This window comes from Engystomops pustulosus, chromosome 7, assembly GCF_040894005.1.
Source record: "Engystomops pustulosus chromosome 7, aEngPut4.maternal, whole genome shotgun sequence".
Classification (NCBI taxonomy): Eukaryota; Metazoa; Chordata; class Amphibia; order Anura; family Leptodactylidae; genus Engystomops; species Engystomops pustulosus.
Window position 1 is genome coordinate 134,103,583 of NC_092417.1, and position 9,932 is coordinate 134,113,514.

Consider the following 9,932-nt stretch of genomic DNA (forward strand, 5'->3'; position numbering starts at 1 on the left):
GCCAGAAAGTGATAAGTGGGCTCCAGAATCCTAATATCATGCAGCATCGAGGACAGACTGGCTTCTCATTAAATGTCAAAGGGTATTAGCTGACAGGCCAGCAAACAGGTTACATAAAATGAAGTTTGAATGATGACATTAACTTGACAATGGTCAGGGAACATGGCCGCTGTATCTAAGATGGCGGACAGTAGTCAAGATGGCGTCCGAAACCAGTGCGATCTCCTTAACAATCCTAAATCCCAACCTCTCTCTAGATGCCATGTGCATATTGAACCTGTTCCCCAAGTAGCTAAATAAACAGACCTCCAAGCTACTTCTACACTTGCTTACAGCTGCTAAGTGTCTGATCTCGGCCAAATGGAAACAACCTACCCCCCCCCCCCCACCTCCCCGGTAGAGCAATGTGCCAGGATACAGGAAGTGCGGGAAATGGAATACCTTACTGCACTCCTCCAAAACACTGTAGATAGATTTAACCTCATCTGGGCCCCATGGGATGATTTTTGGAGGGGGAGAAATGAATGCTGAGGAGAGGACCCATCACTGGGTCTGTCCCCTCCAATAAATGCTTAACCCCTTAACGCTCTGCGCCGTAGCTCTATGGCGCAGAGGTATAAGGAGTGTATGAAGAGGGCTCCTCTTCATACAAAGGTGGGGGTTTGTGCATTTTGCAGAAAACCCCCACCACTAATAACCTATTAACCCTGTCATTAGTGCAACTTTGCCGGCGGTGTTTAAAAGACGGCGGCGAGCGGGCGCCGCCATATTTTTTATGATCGCCACGCCCCCGAACGTCATCGGGGGGGGGGGCGGCGATTGGTTGCCTTGGTAGCCTCAGGTCTTCTTTTGACACGAGGCTACATGGCTTCTGGAGATTTGTTACAATGAGCCAGTGGCGCATTGTAATGAATGACCTGCAAAAATGCCATATATTGCAATACAGAAGTATTGCAGTATATGGTAAGAGCGATCTGACCATCTAGGGTTAAATGTACCCTAGATGGTCTAAGAAATAGTGGGGGAAAAAAAAGAAAAAAAAAAGTTTAAAAAATAAAATTAATAAAATATTAAAAATTCAAATCACCCCCCCTTTCCCTAGAACTGATAAGTAAAAATCACAAACATATTAGGTATCGACGCATCCCAAAATGCCCGATCTATCAAAATATAAAAACGGTTACGGACGGCGGTGACCTCCGAGGCAGGAAATGGCGCCCAAATGTCCTCAAATGCGACTTTTACACCTTTTTACATCACATAAAAAATGAAATAAAAAATGATCAAAATGTCGCACAGACCTCAAAATGGTAGCAATGAAAACGTCGCATCATTTCGCAAAAAATGACACCTTACACAGCTCAGTGCGCTAAAGTATGAAAAAGTTATTAGCGTCAGAAGATGGCAAAAAAAAAATTCTTTTTTGTAAACATTTGTTTAATTTTTGAAAATGTATTAAAACACAATAAAACCTATATAAATTTGGTATCACCGCGATTGTGTTGAACCAAAGAATAAAGCTGAGGTGTTATTTTGAGTGCACAGTCAAAGTCGAAAAAACTGAGCCCACAAGAACCTGACGCATGTGTGTTTTTTTTTTCAATTTTTCCACATTTGGATTTTTTTTTCAGCTTCTCAGTACACGGCATGTTAAAATAAATAACATTAGGGGAAAGTAAAACATTTTACGCACAAAATAAGCCCTCACACAGGTCTGTACACGTAAAAATGAAAAAGTTATGGATTTTTGAAGTTGGAGAGCGAGAAATGAGCGGAAAAAACCTGCGTCCTTAAGGGGTTAAAGGTACCACTTCCCCCCACCCTGCTCCCTTCCTTTCTTATCCTCTTGTGTTTCAGCCTATGCCCCCCCCCCCCCCCCCCCCCCCCCCCGTGTCTATGTCTATATGTTTAACAGTTATGTAGTGTTATGTAACACTATGTAACACGTCCTGATATTCTTTAAGATCTTGTTATCTTGGTTTCATATTCTCCATCATTATATTAACTTGGATTGTGTATTCATTATTCACTAATGACATGTTTGAATTAGATCATATCTCATTGACAATATTTTAAAAAGAACCCTTCCTTTAAAGTGTTGCAGAATGCTACACAAAATATTAGATAAGCAAAAGATCATATTCTGCATTTAACAACAATCCTGTATTTGACTTGTGCCCACACATTCAGGAATTCAATAAAGAATAAGAGAGAAAATAAAATCTAATGTTAAGCTCCAAACAATAGAGACGCCTCTAATGGAAATCTGAAGACTAACTGTTAAAAACAAAGGTTGGCTCTTTTGCACAAGTCTCAAGGCAAAGTATAAACCAGATACGTGTACTTCTAAAATACATTCTGTAGCCATAAACCTTGTTCACGATAAATAGCATTCACCTGGTCCACTGAACAGAAAGGAGGTAGACAGGAATCAGAAGTCAAGTCACCAGCAACAGAAAACACAATTATTGTACAACTAGTCTCCATATTTCCTTTCATTATCAAAGATATCTAAAATAGACTGCAGTTCAGAATACCAATAAATAAAACTTTATTCTCAGAAAAAAGGACTGATTTGTTACAGCAGTCCAACACTTACAGTTATACACAGGGCCGGATTAAGGCTAGGTGGGCCTCTGGGCGCAAAATCTGGTGGACCCCCCCCCCCCCCCACTGAATGTAGCATAGATACATGTCCCCTTGCTCACTATCCACTATCCCCCCAGTAATACATCTATATACAGCAGCCTCGCCCCCCCCCCCCCCAATAATACATCTATATACAGACGCCAACCCCCAAGAATACATCTACATACAGCCGCCAACCCCCAGGAATACATCTGCATACAGTTGCCAACCCCCAGGAATACATCTGCATACAGCCGCCAACCCCCACCCCCTCCCCCGGTAATACAAATATGTATTTTATATATATATATATATATATATATATTATGCAGGGTATATATATATATATATTTTATGCAGGGTTTGGGGGTAACTTAGCATCAAAGGTAGAAGCTTCTGGACCTCACAGGCGACTTTTGTGGTGCAAAAACAATAACATAGGAGCTTGAAGCATTCCAAAAGAAAACGGCTTTATTCAGCTTTAAAATATTTACAGGAACAAAAATAATAAACAGCTTAGCCTCTACTTAGGGCACTACCTCACATCTTGAACCCTAACTCCCTTCTAGGTTTAAGGAACACTGCTGGAGTTCCTCCTCAGCGCTCTGGCTCTCAGTGAGCTCAAACAAAACAATGGGGCCAGTCGCGTTCCAGCGGCCGCTTCTCCGACGAGCGCTCGGGTCTTCCAGCGATTCATGAAGGTCCTACACCCGATGTCCACCAGGTGGCGCTGCTGCGCCGAAGTCCGCCGAGGTGCCCCGGAGTTCATCGTCTTCATCGTGGTGCATGTGAATATGGCCTGTGCGACCAATATTTTTTAATAATTGCGACGGTTTTTCCGAATCCGTCGGGTTACCGTTCGGCCACGCCCCCCGATTTCCATCGCGTGCATGCCGGCGCCGATGCGCCACAATCCAATCGCGTGCGGCAAAATCCCTGGGCAATTCAGGGAAAATCGGCGCAAATCGGAAATATTCGGGTAACACGTCGGGAAAACGCGAATCGGGCCCTTAGTAAATGACCCCCAATGTCCTTTCTGGATCCCAGTCCTCTTGGGACAGACCACCTGTCTGTCTCCAACTGGTCCCAAGTCCTCCTGCTGACTGCAGGACACACAGCACTGGCTTGCTGTGAGCTCTCCCTCTGGAGTTGGCCAGGGATGGGAGTGGTCAAGGTCCTTTTCAACCCTGGTTGTGGGTCGCTCTCCAGTGCCCCCTTGGTTCACACTCTTACTATATATATATATATATATATATATATATATATATATATATATACATATATATATATATATATAGCCCCCAACCCCAGTAAAACATTTTTTGAAATTCAGGCACCCTGAGACTTTCAGGAAGAAGCTGGATTCGAACCAGGTAAAGTTTAAGAAGGTTTATTTAATAAACAACAGAAGACTAAGGTATTGTAAAAGCATGCCTGCAATCCACTTTACAGTGTGTATGAGAACCTGTACCCAGTGAAATATAGCCCTCTAGTGACAGGTTCACCTTGAAGGGGTGTTCCCGTTTAAGTAAATATATGTTATTGTTTGTATAGTGAAAAGTTATACAGTTTTTCAATATACTCTCTGTATGAATTCCTCACAGTTCTCTAGATCTCTGCTTGCTATCATTCTAGAGGAAGCTTCTATGTTTACTTCCAGTGGACAGAAATCTGACCATGGTCACACAGGTGCACGGCTCGTTATAACACACAGCTCTGATTACTCTCTGTGACTGTAGTGAGCCGTGCAACTGTGTGATTGTGGTCAGATTTCTGTCCACTGGATGTAAACATAGAAGCTTCCTCTAGAATGACAGCATGCAGAGATCTAGAAAACTGTGAGGAATTCATACAGAGAGTATATTGAAAAATTGTATAACTTTTTATGATGCAAACAATAATTTGCCAAAATGGGACAACCCAATTGAAACTTAGTAGAAGTGCTTATCTCATGATCCTATTCTGCTAATAATCTGTATAATAAATCATGTGCAACTAGTCCCAGGGGAAGGCAGCAGCTCTTATGGTACATGGTGCCCTGTAAGGTGTTTCTGACATTTCCCTCACTGTCAGCGATTAGCCTGATGTCCTCTTAAACTGAAATCAAATCTAATGTTATTTGACACAATGACTGCACTTTTTTCCGCTTCTCTCATATAAACCTTATTAAACCTCAAATAGTAGGAAAACCAATTTTTTTTTCAGGTATAAAGCATAACAAACCTATATATATTTAGTCTCTCCATTTCCACACTGACCCAAAAAATAAAAAGGATGTGTCATTTGGACTGTAGAGTAAAAGCCCTAAAATCAAAGCCAGTAAGAAAATGACGTAACTGCATGTATTCATGAATTTTGACATATTTCCATTTTTTACAGCTTCCCATTATATCAAATACTCGTACACAAGTTATAATATTATAATAATAGATCTCACCACATACAATAAAGTAAGTAAGTTACTTTACCTAATCCATGGGGATGAGGAAGGGGGGGGCTTTATTCAATGAATCCATAGGGGGTAAGTGGGGCTTTATATAAAGTAACCATGAGCTGTTTGATATGATAAACTTGAGAATATATTTTAGGGAACAGGAAACTGTTTTAGTCTCTACATTTTTACTGCCACCATGCAAGTTCACTGAAAATGGGCCAACTGAAGCTCTGTCGCCCATGGGGTCACTGAAACCTGGAGCCAGCACTGCATTTTCATACAGCCACCCACCCCAAAGTAATACATCTACATACTGCTGCCAACACCCCCAATAACTACAGCTGCTTCACTCCCAATAATACATCTATGCACAGCCACCTACCCACCCAGTAATACTCTAAATACAGCTTACAACACTCCTAATAATATATTTACATACAGCTGCCTTACACCCCCAGTAATACATTTATATACACCTGCCTCACCCCCAGTAATGATTGCTTATTCATGTCCCATGGTAGAAATAGTAAAAAGTTTTAAAAAAATGTTTTTCAATAAAAAAATAAAGTAGTAAATCAAAAAAAATGTCCATAACATATAAAGAGACATATAACACTAAAAAAAAGTCTAAATCATAACATAAACCCCACATATATATAGTATCACTGCATCTGTAATAACCAGTAGAATAAAATGAAATAATTATTGAACACGTATGAAAAACCTGCCAAAAATTATGATTATTACCTATTTAATCCCACAAAAAATGCAATAAAATATGTACTCCAGAATGATACTGTTGCAAAGTAAAACATTTCCCGCAAAAAAATTAGCCATCAACCAGCTCTTGTAGCCAAAAAAGTAAAAATGTTATGCCACTTGGAAGACGGTGATGCAAAAATGATAGATTTTTCCCCACATTAGGGTTTTATTTGGCAAATTTTGTAAAACATAAGAAAAAATATTCAAGTATGGTATCCCTGTAATCATATCGACCCATAGAATAGAAAATAACATTATTATTAGGCTATACGGTGAACAGCAAAATAAAAATGTAAGAAATCCAGTACATAATTGATGGTTTTCTACTCCTGAGCTAAAAAATCCAGCAAAAAAAAAAAAACGCTGTCACATGGCCCCAATAACGAAAAACCGGTAATTACTCATCGGTAATTGTGTTTCCTTGAACCACGACAGCACCCAACCAGAATAACCAGGGTGCTGTCGTGGTGAGAGGGGGAAACCGGTAATTACTCACCGGTAATTGTGTTTCCTTGAACCACGACAGCACCCTGGTTATTCTGGTTGGGTGCTGTCGTGGTGAGAGGGGGAAAGCTTACATTTTATAGCCTGCAAAATGGGCCAATGAGGAAACTAAAATCCTGGCAGCTGCAGGGCGCTCCTTCCCTTCTGTGCCTCGCTGTGCACGCATAAAACATGTAATGGCTACATGTGGGGGGGTCTCTGTAATCGTGAAAAATTGCATAAAAAATTTAAAGATGGGTTTTCTCTTTTATCTTTTGGAAATGTGAAAATTTTAGGGCTAAATGAACCTATAACCGACAAAATTTGACCATTCTAAATTTCACCTCCATTTCGATTCAATTACTATAAAGATCCCAAGGGGTTAATAATCTTTCTAAAAGCTGTTTCTGAAAATGGGTTGATTATGTAGGGTAGTTTTATTGCTTAATATTTAAAATTTCATTCAAAACTGTATTTATCCCCAAAATGGTCAATTCTGAAAATACGGAAAATGGATTTGTAAGCCGCGCGACATTAAAATAAATTAGCTATACATTTCATAAGTGATGAAAATGTAAAGTAGACATATGGGAAATGTTATTCAGCAACTTATTTAGGTGGTAAATCTATCTGGCTGAAAACACAATAATTTCAAAATTCAAAAAATTCATCATATTGAAGTGCAATATGTGGGGAAAAAACAATCTCAGAATCGCTTTGATAATAAACAGTGTTCAAAAGTTATAACCATGTAAATTGACGCATGTCAGAATACAAAAAATGGGCCTGAGCTTTAATCTGTAAAATGGCTGCCTTAAGGAGTTAAAAGCTTATAGAAACTAAAACAATATCCAGGGAAATCGGAAAGGAAAAACAGGTTAGTCATGAATTGTTGACAAATTGTGGATATACACTCACCGGCCACTTTATTAGGTACACCATGCTAGTAACGGGTTGGACCCCCTTTTGCCTTCAGATCTGCCTCAATTCTTCGTGGCATAGATTCAACAAGGTGCTGGAAGCATTCCTCAGAGATTTTGGTCCATATTGACATGATGGCATCACACAGTTGCCGCAGATTTGTCGGCTGCACATCCATGATGCAAATCTCCCGTTCCACCACATCCCAAAGATGCTCTATTGGATTGAGATCTGGTGACTGTGGAGGCCATTTGAGTACAGTGAACTCATTGTCATGTTCAAGAAACCAGTCTGAGATGATTCCAGCTTTATGACATGGCGCATTATCCTACTGAAAGTAGCCATCAGATGTTGGGTACATTGTGGTCATAAAGGGATGGACATGGTCAGCAACAATACTCAGGTAGGCTGTGGCGTTGCAACGATGCTCAATTGGTACCAAGGGGCCCAAAGAGTGCAAAGAAAATACCACCAGCCTGAACCGTTGATACAAGGCAGGATGGATCCATGCTTTCATGTTGTTGACGCCAAATTCTGACCCTACCATCCAAATGTCGCAGCAGAAATCGAGACTCATCAGACCAGGCAATGTTTTTCCAATCTCCTACTGTCCAATTTCAATGAGCTTGTGCAAATTGTAGCCTCAGTTTCCTGTTCTTAGCTGAAAGGAGTGGCACCCGGTGTGGTCTTCTGCTGCTGTAGCCCATCTGCCTCAAAGTTTGACGTACTGTGCGTTCAGAGATGCCCTTCTGCCTACCTTGGTTGTAACGGGTGGCGATTTGAGTCACTGTTGCCTTTCTATCAGCTCGAACCAGTCTGCCCATTCTCCTCTGACCTCTGGCATCAACAAGGCATTTCCGCCCACAGAACTGCCGCTCACTGGGTGTTTTTTCTTTTTCGGACCATTCTCTGTAAACCCTAGAGATGGTTGTGCGTGAAAATCCCAGTAGATCAGCAGTTTCTGAAATACTCAGACCAGCCCTTCTGGCACCAACAACCATGCTGCGTTCAAAGGCACTCAAATCACCTTTCTTCCCCATACTGATGCTCGGTTTGAACTGCAGGAGATTGTCTTGACCATGGCTACATGCCTAAATGCACCATGTTGCTACCATGTGATTGGCTGATTAGAAATTAAGTGTTAACGAGCAGTTGGACAGGTATACCTAATAAAGTGGCCGGTTAGTGTATATACAATTTGTAACACTACATAGAGGGCTATGACCTCGATTTTAAAAACACAGATGACAATTCTTAATCAATCATAGTGGATTATTTGTGATCATACTTTGGAGAATCTTATATAAAGAATACTATTATATAACCATGCCTATCAAATAATAAATGTCATATAAACCAGAATGCGTCACAAATATTACCGCAATAGTCCAAAACTACCATTCACATTAGAGACGGACTCATGCAACAATCTTGACTCAAAAGGACCCCATTCACATTGGAGACAAACTTCTACAGCCACCTAACTTGATGACATAGTTCACATAGAAAATAAACATGTTGGCAGGCTTTGGAAACAGGTCACAGCTGATTGCGACTTTTTGGGGACTTTTTGCGATGGTTGTTCAAAAAGTCTTCACTAAAGACCTTAACCCCTACGGGACGCAGCCTCTTTTGGCCTTAAGGACGCGGCCCCATTCTTCAAATCTGACCTGTGTCACTATAAGTGGTTATAGTTTTGGAACGCTATGAGATATCCAGGGGATTTTGAGATTGTTTTCTCGTGACACATTGTACTTCAAATTAGTTTAAAAATTTGGATGAAATCATTTGTGTTTAGTTATGAAAAAAAGCAAAATTTGGCAAAAATTTGGAAAAATTCTTTATTTTCAACGTTCTAAATTCTCTACTTTTGATGCAGATAGTCATAGCTCCCAAATAAATTCATAACTTACATTTCCCAAGTGTCTGCTTTATGCTGGCATGGTTTTTTAAGATTCCACATATTTTACTAGAATGTTCTGAGGCTCAGAATTTAGGTATCATTTTTCACATTTTTTGTAAAATCACCAAAACCTGTATTTAGATGGACCTGCTCAACTTCTAATTGACACTGAGAGGCCTAAATAATAGTAAGACTCGTAAATTACCCCATTGTGGAAACTACACACCTCAACGTATGAAAAACCACTTTTAAGAAGTTTGTTAACGCTTTACGTGTTTTATAGGGGTTAGTCTCCAAATTGTAATATTTTTTCACAATACACCCATTTTGGGTGGAAAATTAAACATTTACAATGGATTAAATGAATAAAGGCTCCACAAAGTTTGTTACCCAATCTCTCCCGAGTACACGGATACCCCAAATGTGGTGGTAGCCTGCTGTATGGGCGCACGGCCGGGCATAGAAGGGAAGGAGGCGCCATCCACATCAGATTTGCTATGTCACATTGTACAGGCTATAATTTTTTTCTTTTTTTTATTGTGGACCTATAGGGGCTTATTTCTTTTGCCACATGAGATGCACTTTTCTGGTACGTAATTTGGGGGAATCTATAGGCTAATTGGTGAGATTTTATTAACTCTTTGTTGGTGGAGGAAATGAAAATCATCACTTTTCAGGAAGATTTTTATGGGTTTTTTTTTTTGGCTGTTTTCCATACCATAAAAATAATATATTATTTTTATTCTATGGGTCGCCACGATTACAAAAAGACCTCATTTATATAGATTTTTTATTTTTTTT